The sequence below is a fragment of the Lactuca sativa genome, chromosome 3 (genome assembly GCF_002870075.4).
Source record: "Lactuca sativa cultivar Salinas chromosome 3, Lsat_Salinas_v11, whole genome shotgun sequence".
NCBI lineage: Eukaryota > Viridiplantae > Streptophyta > Magnoliopsida > Asterales > Asteraceae > Lactuca > Lactuca sativa.
The window spans coordinates 224,495,609-224,516,260 of NC_056625.2; positions in this window are offsets into that span (position 1 = coordinate 224,495,609).

Sequence of the window (20,652 nt, forward strand, 5' to 3'; positions counted from 1 at the left end):
TTAGAACACTTACTAGTTTGAAGATCTAGAACAAAAACTAGGATGATACTTGAGAGAGTTTGGAGTTTACGCTTTTTGAGTTTACTCTTTTGGAATAATGGGGAGTAAACTCATAAACACTAGACTTTAGGGAGTAAACCCGTGGATAAGCATGAGTTTACGGATTTTTTGGGATGATTTTTCGACCCAAACATAAAAGTTTGGTCGGGAATTTCTAAGACGCGAGGTGTTTGCGGTTTTTAGAATTCAAAACCCGAGACGGCACTTTCTTTCATCCGTTCGTTTAAAAATAATATTAAACTAATCAAACGAACTTTGTATTTCTTAAAAATGAGAAATAATGACATTGACTTATGATACGAAGTGGTTGACTTTTAGGGTTTGACCGAATAGAAATTTTGGGTTGTCACATCATCCCCCTGTTAAAGGGAATTTCGTCCCGAAATTAGAATTTAGATAAGGAAGTAGGTATGAATGATCGAGTCGAGAGGTGGAAAACTTCCTAATCGATTGGTTCTAGCGCTACTAAGTGAAATCGGGTCCTCGGTTGGTATCCCAACGAACCTTCACTAACGGGCGACTGCATTGCTTCGTCCGCTTGACCTCTCGGTCGAGGGTCACTACGGTTCAAATACGAAGGCGAGGATCTCGTTAATCTTGATCTCATCTATTGGGATTACAAGAGTCATAACGGAAAGGTACGATTTCAAGATCGAGATGCGAAGAGTAAAATGTACATTACTAATTTCGCAGAGTAGGTTTAGTCTGTGAGGTATAGGACCGACTCTGGTAAGAATCTCGGTGGTCCTAACTATATGGGATTTAGCTTTCTACGCGAAGCGAAGCGCATTAAGCCATTCCCAAAGTAAGCTTCCTAAAGAACTTGGTCTCTCACTTGGAATCTCCATGGTTTCTTTTTCTTGTTTAACTTCCCAGTCAAGGGCCACCCCTTGCTGGATCAAAGTCGAAAGGGTTTCTGCAATTTGCGAGGAGTTCTGAATGAACTATGACAGTAGGTCTGTAAGACCTAGAATTTGGAGAATGTCTATCGGCGTCTCTGGTGTCGACAAATTCTTAACGGTTTTGACAAATTGTAAGAGTACTCAAAATTTTCAACAACTCTAATAGTGTGTCATAGAAATTTGACTCTTCAATTTCAAAACTCGTGCCTTGAGAACTTCGCGAAAAGTACCTCTGAAGGTAATGTTTCCATGGGTTTCTTCTTACTACGAGGGTAGATAAGTAAGTCATTAAATGGAGAAAGGACGAACTGATCCAAGTAAGAAAGACGTACCCTACTCATTTAGCTCATGAAAACTATGGGCGTATTGGTCCTATCCGAAGGGTATCACTACGGACTCGAAGTGTCCGCATCGATTTCGGAAGATAGTCTTCCGGACATCCTTCCCTAACACTCGAACTGGTGACATTCGGATCTCAGATCCATTTCTAAAAGTAATTCTTCCCTTGCGTCTGCTCAACCAATTCATTTATGCGAGGAAGAGATAACGATTTCTACTGGAAAAATCTTGATCGAGCCCTCGATAGCCGAGGTACATAAGATGCAATCCATCGATCTCTGGAAGAATATGACCGGGGTTCTCCAGGGTGAGAAGCCTAGTCTTCTAATTCTATTTTTGTGTAGTTCGTTAAGTTTCCCGGGCTATTCTTGTGTCTCTGTAGGTGTTCAGACTGTAGGGCGATCTGTTTACGGGAGTCGTACTGGGTACTAAGTTTGTTCACGTGACGATGTGATTACTCGTAGACTTAGGCAGTTCTCCATCCTGATGTTCATATTAGAATTCATACCTGGTTTCACAATCAAAATCTCGTGTGTACGAGTCATATATAATTAATATTGAAAAGGTAGTCGAATAACTGATTTTTCTTTAAGCTCATATCCCATAGAGGAAAAAGAAGTTAAAGTGGAATCATCAATTCTAAACCTATATAACCTTGATTATATATCACTCTTATGCATACATTCCTTAGTGATAGATCAACCGTATAAATCCTTGGATTGAACTTGATGTACTGTACGAGTGGTACTTCGGGGATTTCTTCGGAAAAAGAAAAGAGCTATGAGGTACTCCATGAATGAGTACTTTGGTGTTCTGATATGACGGCTTCGCTAAAACGACGTTTACTGACAAGGAGATGTATGTATGAAGCTGTTTTTGTGAGTATCAAATTGAATCGAGTCATATGATAATGTTGGAATCATACAGATACCTAAAGACATTAGATTTGAACATAAGGCGTTTACAGACAAAACACAACCGTGCAACCATGAACAGAGTTACAGTACTTTAGATTTACCACAAGACTATTGCTGGGAATAAGGTATACTACAAAAGACAAGTATACGCAGCACGAGCATCCCTATACAGACAGGATCTCGCAACAGGGAAAGACTCTAGTTGCATTAGTTTCGGATAGTTTATAAGTCTGTTACAACGAAACGCCTAAATTACATTAATGTGGGTTCCGGAGTAGGTTGTCCCGCAGCTGTGATCCTGAGAATCTTCCCATCTGCACCCGAGTTCTTCGCTATCGAGCAATCCTTCTTGAGGTGTCCTATTTCACCACATTAGTGACATATATGGACAACACCAACATTGGTGGTGGAAGTGAAGTGTCGAGTAGGAGTTATGGGGATGCGGGTTCTTTCCTTGATTTCCTTTTTCAGGTAATCTCTTTTATAGTGCCCAAACTCACCACAATTATAGCAAACTAGGCTTGCTCCAGTAGTGGAGGTAGTTCTACAGAAACGAGCAATGTGCCCCATCTTGTTGCAATTATCGCATTGCAAGGCTCGGCAAATTACCTCGTGGTGGTAGTTGCACCGGTCGCACTTCAGGAGTGTTCCTTTGTATGGTTTGCTCGGTACGGGGATGGTAGGGGTTTCCACTTGCTGTTGTTGCATGGCAAGTTTTTGGGATTTCTTACATTCTTTCTGGGCTAGACGCCTTCGTTTCTTGTTCTCTGTCTTTCGGCATTGCGGGCCTGTGACTGTCACTGTTTGGCAACTTCCTAGATGGATACCACGATTGGAAACTTCAATCCCATCATCAGCATTGATTGTGCTGATAGCGCTACGGTGCGCAAGGACAGCGGTTACGGCAGCCACCACGGCAGCTGTAACTGCGGATTGGAATGTATCGACATCCATAGGAAAGGCGGAGGTCTCGTTGTTCGACTGATTGCTTTCGGATGACGACATGATTCTATAACACGAAAGATAGGGATTTTGTGTGCGATTCTGGTTGACCCTTGACGTACTTAGGTTGTTCATGTAAAGAGTAAGACTATGTTCTCGAAAGTTTGACCTACATCCCTATGATGTAGTCCTAGTACGGATTGGAAGTATGTTCATAGAGGTTTGACCTACATCCCTATGATGCAGTCCTAGTATGGAATGGAAGTGAGTTTGTAGAATGGTCTCAAGACGTTTGTCGTTCAATCCGAGGTATCGTTGGCTGGTGAGTAAGATGATCCAACCACTGAAAGAGACATGGAAATGCCTCCGGAGCTAAATTACTATAGTCCATTGACTTGACTAAAACATGATTCGGATGGACTCCAATGAAAGTATGATAAGGGTACTTGAATGAAGAATGACACAGAAGTTAGTCGGCTGTCAATATCTTTGATATTCACGACGTAAAGATTCAGGAAAATGACCTTGTAAAGGTCTTACATCATATCCAGAGAAGATATTTCTTGACAGCATAAAGACCTAACCAAAAATACTTACAGTACAAGATAATTTCATAGAAAATGCCACATCGGGCATAGACAGAAAACGATTCCTTTTAATAAGGAAAATAAAGTAAAACGTCTACTGCTAGCGACGGTCATCCCTCTGGTGAACTCTCAGTTCAGCCAGTTGACGTTCCACGTCAAGTAAGTGTCTTTCGTACACCCTTTGGCGTACGCGAAGCTCTAAGACTTCGGCTCGTGATTCAACCAGTGCTTGCAGCAGGGTTTCATGGTTTCTCTCAGATCTCTCGCGAGCATCTTCTAGACAAATGGTGTGGAGGGTATGCATTCTCGCATCGGCGACAACTTCGGTAATCTGATATAGGGCCGTCCTGCCTTGAATCTCATTTCGGGCCACTCTACGGACCAAGATTAGCAAGGTTCTATCTGCTGAGCCCCTATTGCTCAGGTCATAAAAGCTTCGGTCACCATCAAATGGCATGGGCTGATCTTGTCCTTGGCTCCATGTTTCCAAGCATTCCACCCACTCAGGCATCGGGCCATGAAAAGTCGGATGAGGGTTAGGAATTAGAACGGGAGATGCCTGGGGTAGGTTCTCAGCCTCTGGTTCAGAGTTAGCATTGTCCGAAAGATTTTCATCATGGTGATCATTCAAAGAGATAGGATGATCATTCTCAGGTTCTTCTCCAAACCAACCAGCTATGACTTCGTTGGGAAGATACTGGTTGTCGTGGGGATGGAGTCCAGCCATGTTATCTACGCGAGAATTTGGTGTAAGAAAATAATTATTAGACGAACTATCTAGATAATTATTTAGAAAATCTTCACTAGTTACATTGCTATTTGTGAAGTGCATACCAGTTATATGTAATCTAAACAGGATAGGCCTTCGAATAAGTGACCTTAACTCCAAATTCACACAGAATAGGGGTAAAGTAAAATTTGCATAGCTTCTAAGTCTATATCATCCTAATTATATATATCCTTAGTGTATCCACTTAGCAACTATCAAGTTAGTACTGAAGACCTCGTTTTAGTTCTCAAGTATAAAGTACTTTAGATTCATCGGCGCTGTTTTTCCGACGAATTTCTTTTAATCGGTGAAGCAATTTCTCTCCTAATTCCGTTGATTTAATGGGAGCATCTTCCAAGTCGGATAGATTGAAGGACGTGAAGGTTAAACCTCCGGATAAAAGTGCTGCTGTTCGTTATACAAAAACTGAAATGGAGGTGAATGATCTTGTTCCTCCTGGGGTAATTGAACAATCATCTGCCACGATCTACAAAGCTCGTCGCAAACCAAGTGTGACTGGAGCTGTTGCATCTGGGATTAGCAAAGCGGGATGGAAAATGGAGGGGAAATCTTTCAGGATTAAGAACAGAGCTAGGAAGAAGGTGGATAAATTAGCTCCGATGGATACTGAAGAGTTCTTCATTGAAGATGGTTCAGAAGAGGAAACGGGAGAAGAATCGGAATCTGTCTCAGTTTTTGAGTCGGATTCTAACATTTCTATACTGGGATCTGATGGGAAGGAGAAGGAATTGAAGAAAGGGTTGTCTGGTGATTCTAAAAAGGTAAGTTCTCATGTTATTTCTATCCCAACTGGTAATACTGCTAATTTGATGAAAAATTGGGATGGGTTGATGATGAATAATGAAGTTTTGAGTCCAATCTCTGAATTGAAGAATGTTACTAGTGAAATGGTTAATGTGAACCCTACCATATCGGTGATGGATGTTAAAATTCAGAATAACTCTAATAGGGAAGATAATGAAGTTGTGAAGATAATAACTGAAGGGAAGAAAAGGGCTAATAATAATGAAGATTTCATTCCAGGAGTGGGATTTCAGTTTCTGAATGAATTGAAGGAAGAAGGACAGGTGGGAAAGGGAGTTGATAAGGGTATAATTCAGAATATGGATATGGATGATTTGAAAGTGGATAAGAAGGAGAATAAGTTGGGAGATGATAATGAAGTAGAGAGTTCAGAAGATGAAGAGGGGGAAGTTGATTCAAGTGAGGAGGAAACTAGTGAAGATGAGGAAATAATGATGGAGGAGGAGGATATTAATAATATTAGTAATGATAATAATGGGAATTTGGTTGCAGGCACTGTTATTAATAGTATTAATACCTTTCCTTCTATTTTGGGAGCAGCTAAAATTGGAAATTTGATGGAGAAGGATGTGCAGGGGAATTTAAAGAATTCTTATGCTGGTGTGTTAAAAGGGAATAGGCATAAGGGTAAGATTGATGTTAGATATATTCCAGGGGAAAAAGGTGTAGAAGATGGTCCTGTTATTATCCCAATTGAAAATCTAAAAAATGCGAGTATTCCTTATGTGAATACTTTATATGGATATATGATTGATAAGAAATTGGCTTTTCCAGTGATTCAAAAGGAGGTAAGAAGGCTATGGAAGAATGTGGGTCTTGAAGAGGTATTCATGAATAATAAAGGATTCTTCTTTTTTAAATTCAGTGATGAACAAGGGATGTTATCTATTCTTGAAGGAAGTCCATGGCTAATGTTCAATAATATGCCTTTATTTCTACAAAGATGGAGACCAGGTTTGACTTTAACTAAAAATAGACATGATAAGATTCCGGTTTGGGTCAAGATTTATGACTTACCTTTGGAGGTTTGGAGTGGGGATAATCTGTGCATTATTGCTAGTAAATTGGGAATTCCTCTTGCGTTTGATTCTTTTACTGAGGAGATGTGTTTGGAACATAAAGGGAGAAATGCTTATGCTAGGATCCTTATCGAAATGTCAGCTGATAAAGAATGGAAAAGAAACATTGATATCTCAACGTGGGATTTTGTTACTAATTCTGCTGTTATTCAAAGCTTTGATGTGGAATATGCTTGGATGCCATCTAGATGCAGTCATTGTAAAGTGTTTGGGCACATAGATAAGGTCTGTATGGCTAGTATGATGGGTGCTAAATCTATGCAAAATGGTGGCAGTGGGATTAGCAAGGAAGATAAAGGGAAAAATGTGATTGATGATGAAGGATTTACAGAATTTACTAATAGGAAAAATAAAATTATTAAAGATGGAGAAGGTACAAGCAATTCTATGTGGAAAGCTGCTAATATAGGTAATCAGAAAAATAAAGGGAAGAGTAATTTCTCAAGAGTGGGGAATAAGTTTAGGGGTCAATATGGGAACAAAAGTGGAAATGGTTGGGGACAAAATGGGAATTGGAATAACAAAGGAGTGGGGCATTGGAATTTGGAGAAGAATAAAAAATTTGAGAAGATGGGTTCTGGACAGTATAATAATAATGATCAGGTAAATAATGGAGATAATAGACAGGTGACTATAAAGAAGAATGTCAATGATATGGCTGAGACTAAGAAGAGTGATAAGGAAACTGATAGCAGCAATAAAAATAGCTTTGAAGTTTTGGGATTGATTGATGAGGAAGCTATAATTGGAATGGAAAAGGATGATAAAAGAGATAAAATTGGTGTTCAATTTGATGATCTGAATTGCACTCTCTCTGCTACTGATGACAACAGATTGAAATATAATGAGATTCATAACATGGGTATTAGCAATGAAGATCTTGTGATGGTTAATGCTGAAAAGAAGATGAATAGCAAGAGGAATAATGATAGCAGTAGTATTAGTGGATTATCTCAGGCATTTGAGGTGGTAAATGCCAAAAATCATGTTATTAGTCAATGATGTCGATTGGTGTATGGAATGTTAGGGGGTTAAATAAAGCTGTTAAGCAAAAAGAGGTTATGGATGTTATAAGGGATAATAAGCTGGGAATGTGTGCTGTTGTTGAATCCCATGTCAAAATTTCAAATTTAAAGAATGTGTGTAGTAAATCTTTTGGAAACTGGGATTGGGTTTCTAATAACAAACAGTGTGATGTTGGTACTAGAATAATTGTTGGATGGGATCCAAAATTATTTGATGTTATGGTTTTATCTCAATCGAAACAGGTGATTCATTGCTTTGTCAAATTTTCTGGTTCTAATTATAGCATGTTTTTTTCCTTCATCTATGCTGCTTCCGGTTATATTGAAAGAAGGGTTTTATGGGAAGATTTGAAAAAATTCAGCTTAACTGTGAAAAAGGAAGCTTGGTGTATTTTGGGTGATTTCAATGTTGTGTTAAAAGATTCCGATTATTCAGAAGGATGCTCGAGATGTCTGAAAGGAGTTGATGATTTTCGAGAATGTATCAATTTTATTGAAGTTGAAGATTTGAATAGCACTGGGTTTCAATTCACTTGGAATAAATCGCCTTCGGGGAATAAAGGAATTTTAAAGAAGCTGGATAGGATTATGGTCAACACGAAATTTATTTCTGATTATCCTGCAGCTTATGCTGCATTTAAACCATACAGAACTTCTGATCACTGTCCTGCTATTCTTTTCATTCCTAATGATAAATTGAGATGGAAAGCTTCCTTTAGATTTGCTAATTTCATTGCGGATAAAGAAGAATTTCTGCCTATGGTGAAGGATATCTGGTCCTCAAATATTGAAGGCTTTTTTATGTTCAAAGTTACTCAGAAACTGAAAATGTTGAAGAGTAAGTGTAAACAGATGTGTAATAAATTCAGAGGGTCAGGAAGGAAAATTAAGGATCTAAGGGAGCAATTGGGAAATATTCAGTTGAAAATTGATCAGGAGCCGTTTAATGCTTCATATCGGGAGGAGCATGCTAATATTCTTTTTGAATATAATGTTGCTTGTAATGATGAAGAAAAGCTGCTTTCTCAAAGATCTAAGATCAAATGGCTTTCTGATGGGGATAATAACACTAAGTTTTTTCACAGTTGTTTGAAAAGCAGGATTAACAGGAATCGAATTTTGATGGTGCTTGATGAAGACGGAAGATGGATCAGGGGGAAGGCTATGAAAGAGAAATTTATTAATCATTTTAAGAATTTCTTGGGATGTGAAGTTGCCACAGATTTGTCTATACTTAATAATGAGTTTTTTATTAATAAGTTGGATAAAAAAGTGGCAATGAATATGATAAGAGTGGTCACAGATGAAGAAGTTAAAATAGCTATGTTTGATATTGCTGACAATCATGCTCCTGGTCCTGATGGGTTTTCCTCTAAGTTTTTTAAGAGTGCTTGGAGTATTGTTGGGACTGATATTTGTAAAGCTGTGAGGGAATTTTTCTGGACAGGAAAATTATTGAAGGGTATTAATGCTACTAGGATTGTGTTGATTCCTAAAGTGGAAGAACCAAGGAAAGTTACTGATTTTCGGCCTATTGCCTGCTGCAACATTTTTTATAAATGTATCAGTAAAATAATAGTAAACAGAATAAGGGGCAGCTTAAGTGATATAGTTAGTCATAACCAATCTGCTTTTATTCAAGGAAGATCAATTCTTGACAATATTCTCCTTGCTCAAGAATTGATGGTGGGATACAAAAATAAAAAAGGAATGCCTAAATGTACCTTAAAGATTGATATACAAAAGGCCTATGATACTGTTGACTGGAAATTTCTTAATAGAATTCTTATTGGATTTGGATTTCATCCTGTCATGGTTAATTGGATTATGGCATGCACTTCTTCCCCTTGGTTTATGCTGAATTTTAATGGTGAAGACCATGGATATTTTGAAGGAAAGAGGGGATTAAGGCAAGGAGATCCTCTATCTCCCTACTTATTCACGTTGGTTATGGAGGTTTTTAATCTAATCCTGGTGAAGAAAATTGAAGAAAGCCAATGTTTCAAATTTCATTGCAAGTGTGATTCTCAGAGGATTACACACTTATGTTTTGCAGATGATTTGTTGGTGTTTTCTTTTGGTAATGGCAATTCTGCTAGAGTCATAAAAGCTGCCCTTGACGATTTTTATTCTGTTTCTGGTTTGAAAGCTAGCATGGAAAAAAGCCAAATTTTTTTTAGCTGTGTGAAGCCAAACATGAGAAGGATTATTTTGGGAATTTTACCTTTTGACATTGGTAAAATTCCTTTCAAATACCTTGGGATACCCATGTGTGTGAATATGCTTTTCAAAAGAGATTGTTTTGCTCTTGTTGATAAGATTAGATTGAGAGTGTGTAATTGGAAAAACAAGATGCTTTCTTTTGCTGGAAGATTACAGCTCATTAATTCTGTCCTGACTTCTATTCATGTGTATTGGGCTTCAATTTTCAAAATTCCTATAGCTACTATTAGGGAGATTGAAATGATTTGTAGGAATTTTCTGTGGGCTAATGGGGAAGTGGTTAGAGGAAAAGCCAAAGTTAGATGGAGAGATGTTTGTAAGCCAAAAATAAATGGGGGGCTGGGAATTAAGGATTTAAGATTCTGGAATGATGCTTTACTAATTAAACACATTTGGAATCTGATTAGTAACAAGAATTCTCTGTGGGTTCAGTGGGTGAGAGAAAACTACATTGGTGATGGAAATTTCTGGGAGATTTGGCAGAAGAAAAGTATGAGTTGGACTTGGAAAAGATTTTTGGAATTGAGGAAAACTGTTAGACATCATATTGTCTCATGTGTTGGTGATGGTAGAAATACTTCTTTATGGCATGATTGGTGGCACCCAATTGGCATTTTAAGTACAATTATTTCAAGGAGGGATTGGTTTAGAAATGGATTTAGTGAAAAATCTTTAGTCAGTGATGTTTTGACTAATGATACTTATAGATGGCCTGTTGATTGGGTAATTAAATTTCCTGGTCTGAAAAATGCTCCCATGTTTTGTAATAATGGTAATCAAAAGGATATTACTGTTTGGAGGGATATGAATGGTGTGAATAAAAAATTTTCTTGCAAACAAGTTTGGAAAGATATCAATAATTTTGGGAGTAAAGTCAGTTGGGTTAGCTGTGTTTGGTACAGTAACTGTATTCCCAGGAATGCATTTATTTTATGGCTTGCTGTTCTGAATCGTCTGAAAACTCAAGATCGAGTTAAATGCTGGGAGAAATCAGGTTCTCTTCTATGTTCTTTCTGTTTAAAAATTCCTGATTCTCATGAACATCTTTTCTTTCAATGTGATTTCTCGCATAGTATTTGGAAACATTGTTGTTCTAAGGCTGGAATTGACATCTCTTATTCTAATTGGAATGATCTTGTTCTTAAATTGTCTTCAGTCTTAAATTCGAGATCTATTGAAAATTTGATCAAAAAATGGATTTTTGCTAGCTGTGTTGCTCACATTTGGAAAGAAAGAAATTCGAGAATTTTTAGTAAATTGAGAAAATCGAATGAAGGAGTTATTTTGTGTATAGAGAATGAAATTCAATTGAAGTTATTAGGGTTGAGGAAGATGAATGTTATGGTCAGCAGGGAGATCTTACAGACCTGGGGTATCTTTGGAAAAAATTGATTACTTTAATGAATTCTTTTGTTAGGATTAATTGTTGTGATTCTGTTTGTTCTGAGGACTGGAAGGATTTGAAGCTGATGAGTTGTTTGACTGTCTTTTTGGGAGATTTGTTTTGGGGGTATTTTCGGAATGATGGGTTTAATAGAATTGACGGTTATCAAGGAATTGACGGATTAATTCACTGGTTTAAGAGCTTGCTCTTAAATTTTGTGATATGTACCTTTGGGATTTTGTATTTAGATATGATCCTTATGGAGATTATTCAAATGGAAAATCCTAGACATGTGATTGATGCCATGTCTAGTCTGAAACTGGTTCTAAAATTATGGTGGCTTTGGTGCTCCATCTGTTTCTTGTTTCTTGTCTACAGGAAAATTTTATTGCTGATGATTGTCATGCTTGATGAAGTTGGGATTGCATACAGCAGGAGGTACAAATTGAGGAGTCAAGTTGCGATGATAAAGGATATTGGCTGGAACAACATAGGGAGGATACAAGAGATGATAGCAAGAAGAAGATGCTGTTTTGATCTCGTGAAGTGTATACAGTGGGATTTCTTTAATGTGTCTTATGTTTTGTGGTTCATTAATTTTGAATTTAGTATGTTTGGGATTGGATCTTTATGGATTTGGTTTTTAAGTTTTCACTATTGGACTGTGGGTTTTTTTAAGGGCCTTACCCCTTGCTTTGATTATAATGTTGCTAAGTGGTATAATTTTTGCAAGGGGATGAAGTTACCTTTTTTCCCACATTCAATAAGTCCTTGGTGTAGACTTATGAATTTTAGGGTTTTTTGGGGTATTTGGAGGATTATTGAGGGGGTTAAAAAATGGTTAGGAAGTTGGTTATGGATAGGTTGGATTGAGTAGTGTTTTTGGATTGTTCTTTATTTTTTGTATTTGTATTCTTTTATTCTTTTTAATAAAGTTTGCTGAGCTTTGGCTCTTTTCAAAAAAAAAAAAGTATAAAGTACTTATAGTAACACCAAATACTCCTATAGTATTTTAAGTTTAATGTTATGTTCTACTGTTCTCATTATGGTGGGGTTGATAAGATTCTATACTTGTTGCAACCACACAATTAAACTTAGGTACATGCTAGTCAACACTCGGATAATATAGGTGATCAGGCTATATCTTCCCAGTTTTGACTATATGTCTCTAAGTCCACCTGAGTTGTCCAACAATCGTAATTCTTTTGTACTGTCCTAGTGACACTGATTTTAGTATGAATGCAGGCATGTATACTTACTTAAATATTTTATTATTTAAAGTATAAACTCTTGGTCAGAGTATTTTTTTAATCCCATTGTATTTATAGTTAGTATATATTTTATGGGTTGATATACTTAATTCACTATAAACAATGCTCTGATACCAATCTGTCACACCCCAAAACCAAGAACGGCAGAAACGTTATGGGGCGGAGGACATCATGTATAGTATCACAACAATGAAAAGTAGTAAACAAGCAACAACCTCATCCATTGCATTAGTAATATAATTATTATACAAGTGTCTTCTGTCAAATTTTGATAAACACTAAAGCATAAACCAAAATGAAAGATGAGTCTTGAACGAGCTCCATCTTCTCTAAACCTTGCATCGGTACCTATCTATGTTTGACCTGAGGATACAAGTTATTTTGAAGGAGAGTATCAACTTTAAAGCTGGTGAGATCATAAGTATTTTAGTGTCTAAATTTATATGTAAGAATTTGTATGTATATGAACTGTAAGTATTGAGAATGTATATGGACTGTAAGTATAACAATGTTTTGTAAATCAACTAAAAATGTTTGAAAAACACTAGAAATCCCTATGATTCCTACTATTATATAAGGGTGTCTTCTACCAAGACCTAACTATTCTAAATGTAGTCTTCTACCAAGACTTCACTGTTCTAAATGTAGTCTTCTACCAAGACTTCACTATTCTAAATGTTAGTTTCTCGTAAAAGTGTGTAATTCTCCCAAGAGTAACTATCATTAACAAAATATACTTTGTACATTTAATGTTAAGTGAAATGATCACTAAATATATCTAAAGGGGAAATTAATGTAGTACTGTAATGTTGTATTATAGGAACTACTGCTATACTAACTACCTTAAACCAGATTTATATTAAGGCATCATGTGATTAATTGTACCATACTATCGACTGGTAACAACGACAAAGGTATGGTCGTAAAAAGAAATGACATTTGACACCCGCAGACCTGCAGGTCCGACTGTAGCTAGCAGCAAGGTGTAGGATAGTCAATCCAGTATAGATATATACGCAAACTTACGCTCTGCCTTCAAGGGACTCTGGCTACAACTCGGGCCATGACATTAAAGTCATGCTCCGATACAAGATCACAATTGTTAACGCATTCATGTATATGTAATGTAATGTTACTCGTGCGAGTATCGTTGTATATCTCTTTCTAGTATAGTTGTATATGTTCTCTTTCTAGTATAGTTGTATATGTTCTCTCCTAGTATAGTTGTATATGTTCTCTTTCTTGTATAGTTGTATATGTTCTCTCCTAGTATAGTTGTATATGTTCTCTTTCTAGTATAGTTGTATATGTTCTCTCCTAGTATAGTTGTATATGTTCTCTTTCAAGTATAGTTGTATATGTTCTTCCTAGTATAGTTGTATATGTTCTCTCCTAGTATAGTAATGTACTGTAATGTTCTAGAAAGTATTGACTCATGAATGAACTGACTCATTGTATGATATCGCGTTCTAGTAATAGTTCTAGTATCTACCTAAACTACCCATATGGTAGTTTACTAGTAATCTAACTGATACGTATGGACATGGATGTATACCCTTGCTACCCAAGGGCATGGGATGAACTGGAAGGGCCCTTATGACTATATATGTATACATTATATATAACTAATATTTAAACGACCTTCGAACGAGTACCCGATATCCCACAAGACCACATCCAAATCGAGGAAAAGGAAACAGGGTTGATAGCCTTCCTAAGTCTTTTAAACATTTCTTATATGACTATACATATAGGGGCATGCAATTTATAATATAAAAGCATAAAATAAGTTTTGTAAAACCTTTGAACATAATTATTATCAAAGAAAAGATCGACTTGATGTCAATCTATAATCCGGTTTGAAGGCATGGGTTTGATAAAACAGTTTAAGTATAAGGAAGCATTTGTTTGAAACGCAATTGTAAATGAGTTTGAATGGAAACATACGGAGTAAAAATCAACAGTTTAATAAGGAGTTTTAAACATAATAAGTGTTTAGGATTAACATTTGAAGGAAATTGTTTGGTAAAACGGCTAATGAGTAGCCAATCATTTGAATGCTGATTATTAATCACATGTGATTGATATAATAATTAGCATAATTCTACTTGTATCCCCCCCCCCCATAAAACATTTAAAAACAGTTAAAACGTTGATTAAGGGGTATGAACTCACTTGTGGTGAGTGGATTGGATTGAAGTGTCGAGTACGGTGCTAGTTGACAAATGAAGACTTGTACACACGCACGAGCCTAGTTATCATATAATGAACATATATACAACTAATTAGCCAAATTACAACTAATAAAATAATTTGGGACACTCTAGAACATGAAAACACTTTATTTCAATTGTTAAAGGTCACAAGGATTGCATCCAAGTGTTGGTAGGACAAAGCTAGTGTGTTTAGAGTCCAAGGGTAAACTCCCTTGGAGTTTACGGTTTTGATGGCCATAACCCAAGGTGTTTATGGCAGTAAACTCTAGAGTTTACGGTCTTAAACTCTAGTCCTAAGGACCAAGTGTTGTTTTGTGGTTTAACAAGCCCTTTGAAGCATTTCTACTAAGTGGTTTGGTCTTTGGAAGGAACTAGGGCAACAAAACACCTCCCTTGACGACTTTACGGCCTCATGGCATTTTCCTTTGGGTTTACTACTGTAAACCCTTATGGAGAAGGGTATTTCCATGTTTTCAAGTCCTTAACACAAGAAGGTAAGGGTATGTGCTAGTTTCTAAGCCTAAGGAAGGAAAATAACCCATTTATACACACTTTAGGGTGTTTACGGTTTTGGGAGATCCCCAAACCGTAAACACCTATGAATGTTGGATTTTGGTGTTTTTCAAGGCTTAAACACAATAAGGAAGGGCTTAAAGATGTCAAGGATGGTTTATACATCAACTAGGACTTACATTAGGGGCTTAGGCACACTTTGGTGCTCTTTATGGTGTTTACGGCCCAAGCATCTCTTTGGACCGTGAACACCTCTAGCCTTGTGTTCTTGGCATAATTTCTTGATGTTTAAATGTAATACTAGCTTAAGATCATTCGAGGATGGAAGCACTTACTATTAGAAGGCTTGATTTGAGCTAAAAGGCCAAGAACACTTAGTGTGTGTTCTTGGTGTTTTGGAGAAACTAGTCAAAACACAAAAATGAATGGATTAAAAGATGTACAAACACTAGATTAAGTGATATACTAACTTGAAAGGGTTCGAACACTTACTAGTTTGAAGATCTAGAACAAAAATTAGGATGATACTTGAGAGAGTTTGGAGTTTACTCTTTTGGAATAATGGGGAGTAAACTCATAAAGACTAGACTTTAGGGAGTAAACCCATGGATAAGCTTGAGTTTACGGATTTTTTGGGATGATTTTTCGACCCAAACATAAAAGTTTTGTTGGGAATTTCTAAGACGCGAGGTGTTTGCGGTTTTTAGAATTCAAAACCCGAGACGACACTTTCTTTCACCCGTTCGTTTAAAAATAATATTAAAATAATCAAACGAACTTTATATTTCTTAAAAATGAGAAATAATGACATTGACTTATGATACGAAGTGGTTGACTTTTAGGGTTTGACCGAATGGAAATTTCGGGTTGTCACACGCCTCCAATTTTAGCTTCCTTTATTGACTCTTCGGATTTCTTATCCCATCTTCGGTTCCTCTTTGATCCGTTCGACGCTATAACTTCCCTGCCAGTTTCGGTTCTTGTTGGCTGGGAATTTCTTCTTGATGAATTTTCTGGGGTTTGACACCATCATTGCATATTCTTCGCCGGTCAGATCAAAATCAGCAAGATTTAATTCCTTCTCTTCTTCAATCGAACGCTTTCCTTTGGAGACAAGAGCTAAGGAACCCAGACCCAAAACTACATTTGTTTCCTTCGATAAGGCATTCTCATGAGATTTTAAAATACCCACAAGTTTTGCCAGAGAGTATGACTTGAACTGTTCATGAGCTTTGACAGTTGACACAACGGCCATCCATTCAGGTCTGAGACCATTCATGAAAGTGACCTTTTGTTCAATCACGTTTCTTTCAATCCCATGCTTTATCATCTTACTCAAAAGATGATTGAAATGATCGAAAGTTTGAATAAGTTTTTCTTCAGGCTTTTGCTTAAAATCACCAAAGTCTGATATGAGGAGGGGTTGAATAGAGTGTTCCAGATCTTCATCTGTGGAATATAATTCCTTCAATCTATCCCAGATCTCCTTAGCTGTAGCACAGGAACTTACCAAACGAAACATATCCGATTGCAGCGCAAACCTTATCATTCTTAGAACTTTGATGTTTCACTGAAACTTCTCTTTTTCATCCTGAGGAATGTCTTTGACGTCATTAATAAGCTAATTGTATTCTTTCTGCATTTTAACAATCTTTGACGTGCTAGAATGAGCGAATGGGCATGAAGTGATTGCTTCCTAGATTAGATAACCATTGTCCTCCGATCTAATAACGTAATCTTCAAAGTGATGCGTCCAGACATCATAGTCTTGCATATACAAGATCGGTATTCTTGTTGTAGACCCTATGCTGTTGGAGATATTTATCGGATTGGTTTGAGAATCGTCCATAGACATTGTGAATACTTTTGATCAAAAACATGTAAAAGATCAGACTTGTAATTTTTCGATTAGGGTTAGATTAACAATTAATGAGATACGCCAATGAAGAACGACGGCTCAATAAATATCAATCAATGCGGAATAAAAACCCTATGAACTTCTTCGATAGAAGAGGTGTGTATAGATTACACAGTCTCCTGCTCTGATACCAATTAATGAGTTCAAAACTCTTAGATCGTTTAGATCTTTCACAAGTACGATAAAAGAAAACTTAACAGTTTAAGAACAAAATAAGAACGAACACAGAACAGAATCAAATATGAGCTTATGATTCAAAACTGAGTCATGCCTCAGTAGAGCTAGATGAAGAACTTTTGTTGTAGAGGCGAGCTAGGGTTTACAAGCTATGAAAACGAAAACAATGAAAGCCATTTTTTCTATGTCTGCATGCATGTAACTTATATACTAAACCCTAATACAAAATAATGCACGGCTGGACAGGCCCAATACCAGCGTTTAAACTAGGCTATGGACCGAGCCCATGACGCAACCCACTAGACTCAACACATATGATTCAAACTAATTTTACACGCCTTGGAATGGATTTAAGATATCATTTAGCCATGATATTGGAGTTTACGGCCCAGAAACCCATCCTTGGGGGGTTTATGGCCGTAAGCTCCTATGGAGGTAGTTTTCATCATGTTTAAGGCCCCTAAATCGATTGTGGTTGCTTCTAGACTTTAATCCAAGGCTTAGGAGGTGTTTAAATGGAATTTTAACACCTTGAAAGGCGTTTACCGCCCATGATATGGAGTTTACGACCCAAGCATGATCTTGGGTAGTAAACTCATGTTTACTCCCCAAATGTTGAGTTCAAGGTGTTCCAAGTCCATTCCATTAAGTCTTTAAGTCATTTCTAAGCTCCAAATGTGATTTGGAGGGATTTTGGGCTCCAAAACCCAACTTATATGTGTTCATGGCCCATGAGTGTTCCAGGGCCGTAAACACATGTTTATGGTCCATTTTCATAGTTTGAACACGGATTTGGAAGCTGAAAAGGTTCTACTACAAGTTAGGATGATTACCCTGATGATTTGGAGCTTGAATTTGGATGATTTTGGCCAAGAAATGAGTTGTATACAATGTTTATCCTATTTAACAATGTTTGACAAAGCATAAATCATAATTTCTTTGAATGCATAAAATGGTTTAACAAGGATGGCTACCCTGGATACTATGCATTTGTAATAGTCTAATGCATGCAAAGCATAACAAGAGTTTTCACGTTTATACTCAGGATTAACCGGGTGTTTACTTTTATTCTCCCCTGAAATGTATTAAAAGTACATTATAAAGTATTTGAAGGTGTATAAAAGGGGTATGAACTCACTTGATTGAAGTGGTTGTTTTGAAGTAGTCGAGAGAAGAATCGAGCAGAACTTTGAATAGAGAGGGTTGAAATCTCGGGATTCTCGGGGATCTCGGGAGTGTCGAACTTCCTTCAAACCTCGAGTATGAAAAATCGGGGCTTTAGGAAGGCTTATCGAGGTAATTACGCAGAGTAATAGCACTTAGAAGGAAAGAAATGAGCACCAAACCCGACACCCTTAAGCTTCTATTTATAGGGGCTGATCTGGGGTCTCACATCGTGAGTTTTGGATCCTCACGTCGTGAGGCTTAGTCAGCATGATCCTCTTCGACGATTTGACATAGCTGACACTCTGGAACCCATCAATCACGAGCTCACGTCGTGATCATGGTCCCCTCACGTCGTGAGGCTGAGTTAGCCTCGGATTTTGTGTCCCAAACTTGTAAAATCCATAACTTTTGCGTACGAGCTCCGATTTCAGCATTCTTTATATGCACGCGTAGGTGTGAAAAGGCTCGACAACTCTCGTTAAGACTTCGTCAGAAAATTTTGAATTTATTTTTATTATATTATTTTTAACAGGACGGACCTGGAAAAGTCCGTTTAAATTCCATAACTCCTTCATCTGATGTCCATTTTCATCAGACTTCTGATTGTTGTACTACCATTGTCGGGGTCTTCAACTTTCGTTTAGGTTGTGTCGGCTAAAAACCGCTCGATCTCTATTTCGAGTTTTTAGCTGTCTACTGCTAGGTCAGAAACTTCGAAAGATCATAACTACCTCATACGAAGTCAGATTGGGGCGCTCTTTTTATGTATGCTTGCGGTTTAAAGATATTTACAACTTTCATTTAGATGCCTAAGGCTAAAAAGTATTTTATTGAGATTTCTCGTTTTATGCTTAACAGCGCTTTATCGGAGCGTTATGAGTCTTTGATTGGTCAAAACTCATTCGTTATAACTCGGATTTTAGCGTTCTTTATAGTTTTGGAAACCTTATCACGATATCTACCACATAGTGTACCCAAATAGAGCTTTTTGAACATTTCATTTTCGATGATATTCTTATTACTTTACAAAGAGGTTACAAAACTCAACTTTTAGTCATTACATTGACCTGAAATAACGGGTTGTTACACAATATATGACCGACTGTGGATGCTTTAAATAACTTAGTCACTCAGGAAGAACGACCTAGTTATTCTGGAAGTCAAAACATGCAAAGTGAAACACAAGAGTAATAGAATCCAATATGGTCTCAGAACTTATGAATATATATATATATATATATATATATATATATATATATAAAAAAACCTTTTATTTAACACCATATTGATTACCCATGATTCATTGCATACTGTTTCAAACTATCAACTTTATACTTGAATTAAAACAATAGCTATCCCATGCTTCAAGCATGTACACTATGTTTTCTAAACATTAGTCATGCGATACACCAAGTATGCACAGTATGTTTGTCTAAACATTAGTTATGCCATACACCAAGTACGCCCCCTAAGTTTGTGTATGATCTTTACTTTGTGAAATAGATCGATTGAACATTAATTCCAACGATCTCATTTCACAATCCCAAATCCTTACCGCAAATGCAAGAATTACAAATTTCTGTCATTTACCTAAATCTATTAGATTCTAAACTTATATGCATTGGTACTCTTGTAATGTTTATGCACAAAGTCACAAAGACTTATCCACATACATTAAAGAGTATTCCAATGGAGACCAACTCCATGGAACCGAAGTCTCATATTCAAGTTCATTGCCTTTGAGCATTCTTCTTGCATTAAGTTTCCTAACCTTACACATATTTAATGAATAACTTCTACCTATGGGAACAACTCCATATTCCCATTTTGACTATCACTCTTGAACAAGAGTTGCCTCTTTTCAGAAAATGTCAATATGGTCCTTCCAAAATTAACATTATACTTCTGACTGTCCTTGACCCACGAATCTCTGGTAAACCTTATATTGTCCTCGACAATTGCTTAATCATTTTAGTCATATCCAGTTCTAGACCTTTGCCATTCGTATGCCCCATGCATTTGGAAAATTTTAGAAAGGATGAATATTATAGCACATGCAATCGATCCTATATCCGAAGCATATGGGACACGATTCATGATGTCTCACAAGAAGACATGATACTAGACCAGTCCTTATGCTACAATATTTCTATTTCCCATGTGCTCCCAATTCAGATTATGAAAATGGATGTCGTAATCATAATCGAATTTTAGAACGCAAATAATGTACCCGTATACAGAATTTCCTTATGTTGAGCCATTCCAACATAACATTCATATATATACTTGACTAAATTTGATTAAAAACACACGATCTTAGCTTATAGATTTGAGATGA